Consider the following 9297-nt stretch of genomic DNA (forward strand, 5'->3'; position numbering starts at 1 on the left):
TTACAAAGATGTGAATTAAGACATAAAAATTAAAATTAGTAAATACTTCAAAATTAAAGTAAATTGTGATTCTTATCTATTCGAAGATATAATTATTTTATTAAGATTTAATTTATTTTATATCCATTAACGTTTTACAACTGGTATAGATCACATGACAAAATAGTTACACCATGACATAACACCATGAAATAATCTCTCACAAATCAAATTATGTTATAATAAATAGTCATTTTCCGGAAGGAATAAAATCAACGGATTACAAGTAGGGGTGATATTCTTACTTAACAGGAAAAATAGCACACAAATAATAAACTTTTATTTAGGTTGTCATGCCTTGTCTTGTCTTGTCTTGTACGTCAAATAAATAGGTCGTGTTCATGTTGACAATTTTAATCTATATATTACAACATACTTTAGACGTTTACAACTCTATTATAACATGTTAACTCATTTGCGTTGAGATAACTCAAAATATAAATCATAAACGAAAAAAGTAAAAATAAATAAATATATGTTTCCCACGTCTCTCTTAAAAAAAACATAACCCCTCCCCCCCCCCCCCCCCCCGGGAAAAAGACACAATATCGAGAAAAAAAGACACAATGATGAAAATAAAACAAAACACACAATGTATCGTAAAATATAACACAATGCCGAGCAACATATAACACAATGTTAAGTAATATAGCATAATATAAAGAAAAAAAAATGCACAATGCCAAGGAAAAAATACACAATCAATGACGGAAAAAAACACAATGACAAATAAAAATAAACAATAATATTTTTTCCTCAACATTGTATCTTTTTTTAGAACGACGAAGACCAAGGGGTCTTTTTTTTATAATTTTGAGTTATGAATTTTTTGTTATTAATTTCTTATTATTTTTTTAAAGAGTTTTTTTATAGCCACAAATTTTTCTTATTTTTCTTATCTTTCTCATTTTTGTCTTTTATTTGTAGAATAACTTGACCACCTAATAAATAGGTTCAATATAGTATTTCCAACTGGAAGTCTATTAATCTAACTTCAATATTAACAATACACACGAGTCAAAATAACATTTTAACACTCAACTCATACTACTTATTCACTACCACAAATTTAATAACCACATTAAGTATAAAAACCAACAATAATGATCTGCAAGCTAGTCATAATTTGTTTCGATTAGCTAGATTAACAAACATCAACATTCTAAAAACCGGCTATCGGCATTTATGTAACTAATGTACCATTTAGTTCATCATAGTGAGTCATCGACTAGACAAAGCTACATCACTCCTAGATCTACTAATGTCGGGTTTAGATCGTCACTCTCTTTTATTACCAACAATAATCTCAACAAATGGTTCAAACGCCAATTACAGACATAAACTTATCTCACAGAATAATTCATTGTGTGTGTTGCAAATTGTGACATTAATTGCAGAAGGCTGGAGTTGTAAGGCAAGAACTAGCAAAGCTGAAGAAGGAAACCACAAGCTAGTAACATAAGTTTATGATTTTGTTTACATTTGATATGAGAATGAATTTCAGTAATGAATAATTCGTTGATGTCACACTAGTTTTGTATATGTTGGTTAGAGAAGACCACACTAGCTTCTAAGATGTAAGATTATAACTAGGTTAGATCATATGTATTAAGTCAATACCACATTGACTAGCCTAGTTGTGGGAGTAACGTTTTCGAAAATCATTAAAGCAAGTTACTTTGGTGGCTCATTCTATGATTTTTGGTTTTAACATGATTATTTTATAAAATGTATGGTCGTGATTTACTAGTGTATACTGAGAAAAAATTATGGTATGTGGTATGAGTTTCATATTAGGTAGTATATTGCATCTTGGGATTTTATATGCTTATGCGAAGTACTTGCTACATTTTAAATTTGCTATAGATTATATAACAAATAGTTATATTACCAAATTATCTCATACAAATCAAAGAATGTTATTACAAATAACCGTGTTTTGATAAATAAAATCACGGGGTTATTGTGGTTAAGATAATATTTAGTTATTATTATTATTATTATTATTATTATTATTTGGATAAAAAAGAATGGAAATCCCGGACTAGATACCATGTGGCTTATTGGGCTTGCACCATCCAATTGTATTCTTAAGCCCAGACTAAATACTTCTTCACATATTCCCGATCCACAATATCGGTTGCTTCTCCAAACAAATCCTACAGCTTCATTTATTACAGCCCACCATCTATTCCACACATTTTTATGTGTTTTGTAGAGGTTAGTTAATCAAAAAGTGATGTCACGTCACTACTACGTAAACAAAATAAGTGTTATGGAGCGAGATTAGTTAACCAAGATATTAAAAAAATGAAAAAAATGTGGTTTTCTGAAATTGAAATAGGGTCGAGTCCATCTTTTTTAGCCCTCTTAGGCATTACCCCGGTTGACGAGAAAGGGAGGAGGAGTGTGGAGTCATAGGTGTGTTATGGTTTTCTAAGGTTGAAGGTTGGATGAGGTGGCAAGGAGTGGCGCGCCCCCACCCCACGGCAACACTTGGTTTTAATTGTATTTTGAATTCCAAGATAAACATCCTTTGTTATTTTGGATAATCTAAAATAACTATGCAAAATTGGTATTGAAAATGGAACTACCGGATTAGTACTTGAATTATTTTTTTAAAGAAGAAAAAAATTGTATTTAGGAATCTAAGATGTGATGCTTTGGAAAGAAATTTGTACTCTATGTTACATAGCGGATCTCAAATCCAACTCAACAAGTTATCCAAGGGGGATACCATGTAAGCGGTGCACATGTGTAAATTTATCCAAGTGGGATGCTATGCAAGTGATAAGACTGTGTGTCAGATTTGCAGTTCCTTTATTTTAGAGGACAAATCTTAAACAAGTTAATAAGTTAGGCTGAGGGGTGTGGGGCTTTAACGGGGGCGCGAGAGCCCCTCCGCTCGCGCCCCCAGGCGCGAGCACCACACCACCGGGGCGCGAGAGGGGCGCGAGAGGGGCGCGAGCACGAGAAACAAGGCAGGCAAGCATGCTAGCGGGAGGAATATGGCCGTTGGAGGTATGGGAGAATGTGAAAGAGCCGTTGGAGGTGAAAATTGAGCCGTTGGGCTCTTATTTAATAAAAAAAAAAATTTCTTCCTATATATAACCCATTTCATCTAAAACAATTATCACAACTTCAAAATAAAACCCAAAATCAACCCATCTTCCAAACTTTTTTTTAAAAACATGGCTGGAAATTGGTACCCAAACCTAGATTCAGATTATATTAACGACGATTTATGGTCGTCACCGGACCAACCGATGTTTTATTCAGAGCCGCAACAATCATCCGGCTTTCAACCATCCAACATACAACCGTCTCCTAACTTTGTTGTTCCGGAGACGCAAGAATCACACGGTGAAGCTGCGGGACAAAGAAGACGCGTCCACCGGAAAAAAACAAGTTGCAACGGACGGGTCGGGTTCGGCTTCGACTCCGAGGACGAAACGGAAAACCACTCCGTGGTCATCGGATGAGAAGGAAGCCCTGTGTCGGGCTTGGATAGTCATTTCTGAGGATCGGCGTTGCGGTAATTGTTTTAACGTTTTTAAAAATGATTTTTAATAAAAAAGTTAAATAAAAAAGTTAAATCACTTGCAAATTTATTTATTCATTTTGCAGCCGACTACCAAAAGAGCAAGGTTTTTTGGACAAAGGTTAGGGAGACGTTCTATACGCTCGTTGGGAGTACAGAGCGGAACGCCGATATGATTTCGGGTCGGTGGTCCGAAATCAGAAAATTTGTCGGCTTGTTTACTAATCTTTTCAATAGGAACAGCGGTCGTATGAGACCAAGTGGCAGTGATGATTTGGCGGTTTACAATTTCACTGTCGAAGAGTGGAAGCAGGAGTGTTTGCGGAGGTATGGGACGGTGAAGACGTGGGACGATGTAAAGTTGTGGGAGAGGTTGAAAAGGTGTTCCAAGTGGGTTGAGCTGGTGGCGCCGGACCTTGATGCGGAAGTAGGGCCGAAACGGACTAAAACTAGTTCGTCTGGAGCGTATAGCACTTCCGCCGGGTCGGATTGCCGCGTTGGATTCGACCTAAACGTTGCGGGGGAGGAAACGTCTTCACCGCCGAGGAGGCGGCCATTGGGAAGGGACGCCAAGGGGAAAAAACCGGCTGAGGGGGGAGCCGTAAACATCGCCGATCTTGTTGAATCCCTCAATAAATTCAACAAAACCATGGAGGTGGTCTCTAATGACAAAAAGGAAAAAAATCGAATGAGAGATTTGGATTTCCTTACAAGAGACTTCAGTAACCTAAATCCGGTCGATCAAATGCTGATGGAAAAGCAAAAGGAACGTATCCGAAAGAGGTTGATCGAAGAAGACCAAGCCGAAGAATAAGAATAATGTTTTTTTAGTACTTTAATTTTTATTTTATTTTTAGATATTAATGTGTTTTTTTAATTAATGTGTGTTTTTTTAAATAATTTATGAGTTTTTTTAATAATACGTTTTTTTAATACATTTATAAAAAAATAAAAAAAAAAATCCGCTGGAGCCCCTCTCGCGCCCCTCCACACCAGGGGCTCCAACAGGGGCTCCAACACCCCCCTTATCCAGTTTCTCTCTCTGCCTCACGTCACAATATTATTGGCTGGAGCCCCCACTCGCGCCCCCATTAGAGCCCCCCACACCCCTTAGCCTTATAAGGAGTCTCAAATAAGGCTGAGGGGTGTGGAGCGCGAGAAAGGGCGCAAGAGGACAGCCGCTCGCGCCCCGGGGCGCGAGCACCACACCACCGAGGCGCGAGAGGGGCGCGAGCGCGGAAAAAGAGGCAGGCGCAAGAGGGGTAGCGGCTGGGGGTAGCGTGAAGGAGGCTTGGGAAGCGTGAATAGAGCCGTTGGCTCATATTAATGTGTATTAAAAAAAAAAAAAAAAAAATTTCCTCTATATATATTCCTCTATATATCACATATATATTCCTCTATATAAACCAATACATACCACACCCAAAACCATTCTCACATACCACACCCAATACCAATATCACATACCAAAATCACCCTATCTTCGAAACCTTTTTTTAAAAACATGGCTGAAAATTGGTACCCAAACCTAAATTCAGATTACAGTTACGACGATTTATGGTCGGCACCGGACCAAGCGATGTTTTATTCGGGGTCGCAACAATCATCCGGCTTTCAACCATCCAACATACAACCGTCTCCTAACTTTGTAGTTCCGGAGACACAAGAACCAGAAGGTGAAGCTGCGGGACAAAGAAGACGCGTCCACCGGAAAAAACAAGTTGCAACGGACGGGTCGGGTTCGGCTTCGACCGGAAGGACGAAACGGAAAATCACTCCGTGGTCATTGGATGAGAAGGAAGCCCTGTGTCGGGCTTGGATAGTCACTTCTGAGGATCGGCGTTGCGGTAATTGTTTTAACGTTTTTAAAAATGATTTTTAATAAAAAAGTTAAATGACTTACAAATTTATTTTGCAGCGGACTACCAAAAGAGCAAGGTCTTTTGGACAAAGGTTAGGGAGACGTTCTATTCGCTCGTTGGGAGTACAGAGCGGAACGCCGATATGATTTCGGGTCGGTGGACCGAAATCAGAAAATTTGTCGGCTTGTTTACTAATCTGTTCAACAGGAACGCCGGTCGTATGAGACCAACTGGCAGTGACGATTTGGCGGTTTATAATTTCACTGTCGAAGAGTGGAAGCAGGAGTGCCTGCGGAGGTATGGGATGGTGAAGACGTGGGACGATGTAAAGGTGTGGGAGAGGTTGAGAAGGTGTTCTAAGTGGGTTGAGCTGGTGGCGCCGGACCTTGATGCGGAAGTAGGGCCGAAACGGACTAAAACTAGTTCGTCTGGAGCGTACAGCACTTCCGCCGGGTCGGATTGCCGGGTTGGATTCGACCTAAACGTTGCGGGGGAGGAAACGTCTTCACCGCCGAGGAGGCGGCCATTGGGAAGGGACGCCAGGGGGAAAAAACCGGCTGAGGGGGAAGCCGTAAACATCACCGATCTTGTTGAATCCCTCAATAAATTCAACAAAACCATGGAGGTGGTCTCTAATGACAAAAAGGAAAAAAAAAAATGAGAGATTTGGACTTCCTTACAAGAGACTTCAGTAACCTAAATCCGGTCGACCAAATGCTGATGGAAAAACAAAAGGAACGTATCCGGAAGAGGTTGATCGAAGAAGACCAAGCCGAAGAATAAGAATAATGTTTTTTTAAGTACTTTAATTTTTTTTTAGATATTAATGTGTTTTTTTAATTAATGTGTGTTTTTTTAAATAATTTCTTGTTTTTTTAATAATACGTTTTTTTAATACATTTATAAAAAAATAAAAAAATAAACCGCTCGCGCCCCCTCTCGCGCCCCTCCACACCATGGCCCGGGGCGCGAGCACCACAACCAACACCCATCTTATCAAGTTTCTCTCTCTGCCACACGTCACAATATTATTGGCTGGCACCCCCACTCGCGCCCCCCGCGCCCCTCAGCCTAAGCAATCCCAAACACCAACTAAGCTCTCGTACAAATGCCTACATATTAATCCATACTTCATTTAAAAATCTGTTATGTACTTTTATTATTACACTAAAATTAAAATATGAGAATTAATGGGATATATTCACAATGTCAAGTACTTAGGGACGAGTATATATTAGGGGTGTTAAAAAAACCGAACTTGAATCCGAATTATCTAAAACTTTGGATCTGATTACCCAAAAATTCGGATATTTCGGATAGTGATTTTGAAACATTTTTAGATATTTTAGATATCAGAGTTTTTTTTAAATCTAATTAATGTCTATCTATATTATATATAAAAAATAAGACAAAAGTAAATTAAGTCACTCGATTTTAAGAGTTCTAAAAATGCTAATACATAAAATACATGTGTAAAAAGTGATAAATTTATCTTTTAAATACAACTCACCTAACTTACCGATCATTTTTAACCATGTTATGTTTTTTATATCAAGTTTAAACCAACTTCTCACCCATGATTTTTAAACGGTTATAATTTTTTCTTAAGTTAATATTTTGTAAAAAAAAATTACATCATAAAAACGAGCATTTTGTTCTCTTTAATTTGAGTACGATATTGTTATAATTTTTTCAATTTTAAAATTAATATGTTGCGTAGAGGTGTTCAATATCGGTTTTGATGGTATTTAAGTTAAGCGTATAGCCCAAACCGTTAGTACCGATTTTTTATCGTCCAAATCAAAAACTGAACCATTGAAAATTGAAACTGGACCGTTACTAACAGTTTGGTTTCATAGTTTAAGCTTTCATAATAAATTTTGTTTAAAAATTAAAATGATTATTAATTTAACTATACCATCAATTCTAAATAAGCATAAAAAAACTATAATACTTGAGATGATCATAATATGAAGAATGAAAATTTTAGCCACGCAAATAGTAAACATTAACAGAAGACCTAGGAGGCGAAATAATAACAAGAATAAAAATTACAAAAAATCATACCGGGATTAAGTTAATTTAAAGTTGCAATAGCTGAGTTTACTTCTATTAAAAAAGACTTTGTTCAATTATATTTTAACTATATCTAATATATCTAACAAAACATATATATCTAATACTTCATAATAAAAAATATTTAAATGCATTTAACATTTACTGTATGGTCTGGTTTCATATGGCCGGTTTCCGGTTTAAATCGTGAACCAAACCGTTCGTTACAGTAACTTTTGACCAAAATAGTCGGGCTAAGTGGGTATATAAGTTCTTTTTTCGGTCCGATTTGGTTGTTCCAGTCGGGTCAAATCGGGTCGATGATATAAAAAATAATAAGATAATTAAACAAAATATCATATAACAAAAAAAAGAACATGGAACATGGTATTTAACAATTAAATACTAGTTTTTGTCGTGACTATATATTCAACAACTTAACCTAAAAACCATTTCATCTTTTTCTTTTTTTCATTGTTCCTTAGTAAAGCTACCAAAAAATCCCAATCTTTAATTTTCCCCTTCAATTTCTTAAATTGCATGGCCATAAATTTTTTTTCTTTTCATGAGGATCGAAAATTTACCATTATATGCACGCCTAATAAATTATTCTGTTTGGATCGGGTGACAAAATCATCTGTTCATCTGGCTTTTTTATGTAGTTATGTATGTATCTGTACGTCAAACATTAACAGAAATTATTAAAACCTATCTACTAAGTAAATATATAATAAATAGTAAATGAATAAATTAAATACAACAATTAAAGATGGAAAATTTGTTTATCAATCTAAATGAACTAAGAAAGAGATAATAATTCCCATTTTGAAATATTAGTCATATTCTTCCTCTTTTAAGTTTTAACCCGAGCTCACTCTGACATTTTCACTAGCATTGGAAAATTTTCGATGAATGCAAATTCAATTTTTTTCTTTTCATCTTACATTTTCACTCGTCTCACATTGGTCAGCGCCAAATTTTCACAAGAGTCGATCAGAATTTCAACACACATAAACGCTAAAAAAAATTTCATAGGGGACGACCAATTAACCCTGTAACACCATTGTAGGTCCGCCCCTGGGTACTGGCTAATAAATAGTCAATATTGGCTTTCAATATATATATATATATATATTAATGGCTAATTTGAATTACTGACGGGCTACCAGTCCATCTGTCATCTTCATTTCCCGAATACCGAAGACCACCCTCAATAGAAAACCTATTGTAGGAGAGAACCCACCTGACACAACCTAATACCGTTTATTTTTTGACACATGCTTTTTTATACTTTTAAGTGAAAAAGAAAAAAAATAGTTATTTTTTTCCTTTAGGGTTCTATAACTATTGGCTATTGTCCATGACAATAGTATTAAACTAGTTTGAACTAGAAAAAAAACACATGCATATCTTACTTTTTATCTTACTATACTAATAAATAAAAATAATGATGCTTAGTTATTTTAACCACATTCAATTCTAACATAAAATTCGCTCCTAATTTTCTAATCTCTCTTCCCCTTAATCTATGCTATCCATGGGTCATAATTTAAAATAATTTGACCCATGAATTACAACATTTTCAATATATTTTAAGACATTATTCATACATTAATGACTATTTACAACAATTTAATATCTAAAATATAATAATGTATACCTTACTTTTTTTAAGAAATTAATGTTTTTTAACAATAAGGGCTCGTAAATTCAGTTTGAATTATATATATATATATATAAAGTTTTAATTATGCTATTTAATTTAAAGTTGCAAGTTACATAATTATTTAGTTTTTAATA

Source organism: Bidens hawaiensis, unplaced genomic scaffold, assembly GCF_021521415.1.
Source record: "Bidens hawaiensis isolate Kalapana, Puna unplaced genomic scaffold, B.hawaiensis_p1.1 tig00032031_1, whole genome shotgun sequence".
Lineage (NCBI taxonomy): Eukaryota > Viridiplantae > Streptophyta > Magnoliopsida > Asterales > Asteraceae > Bidens > Bidens hawaiensis.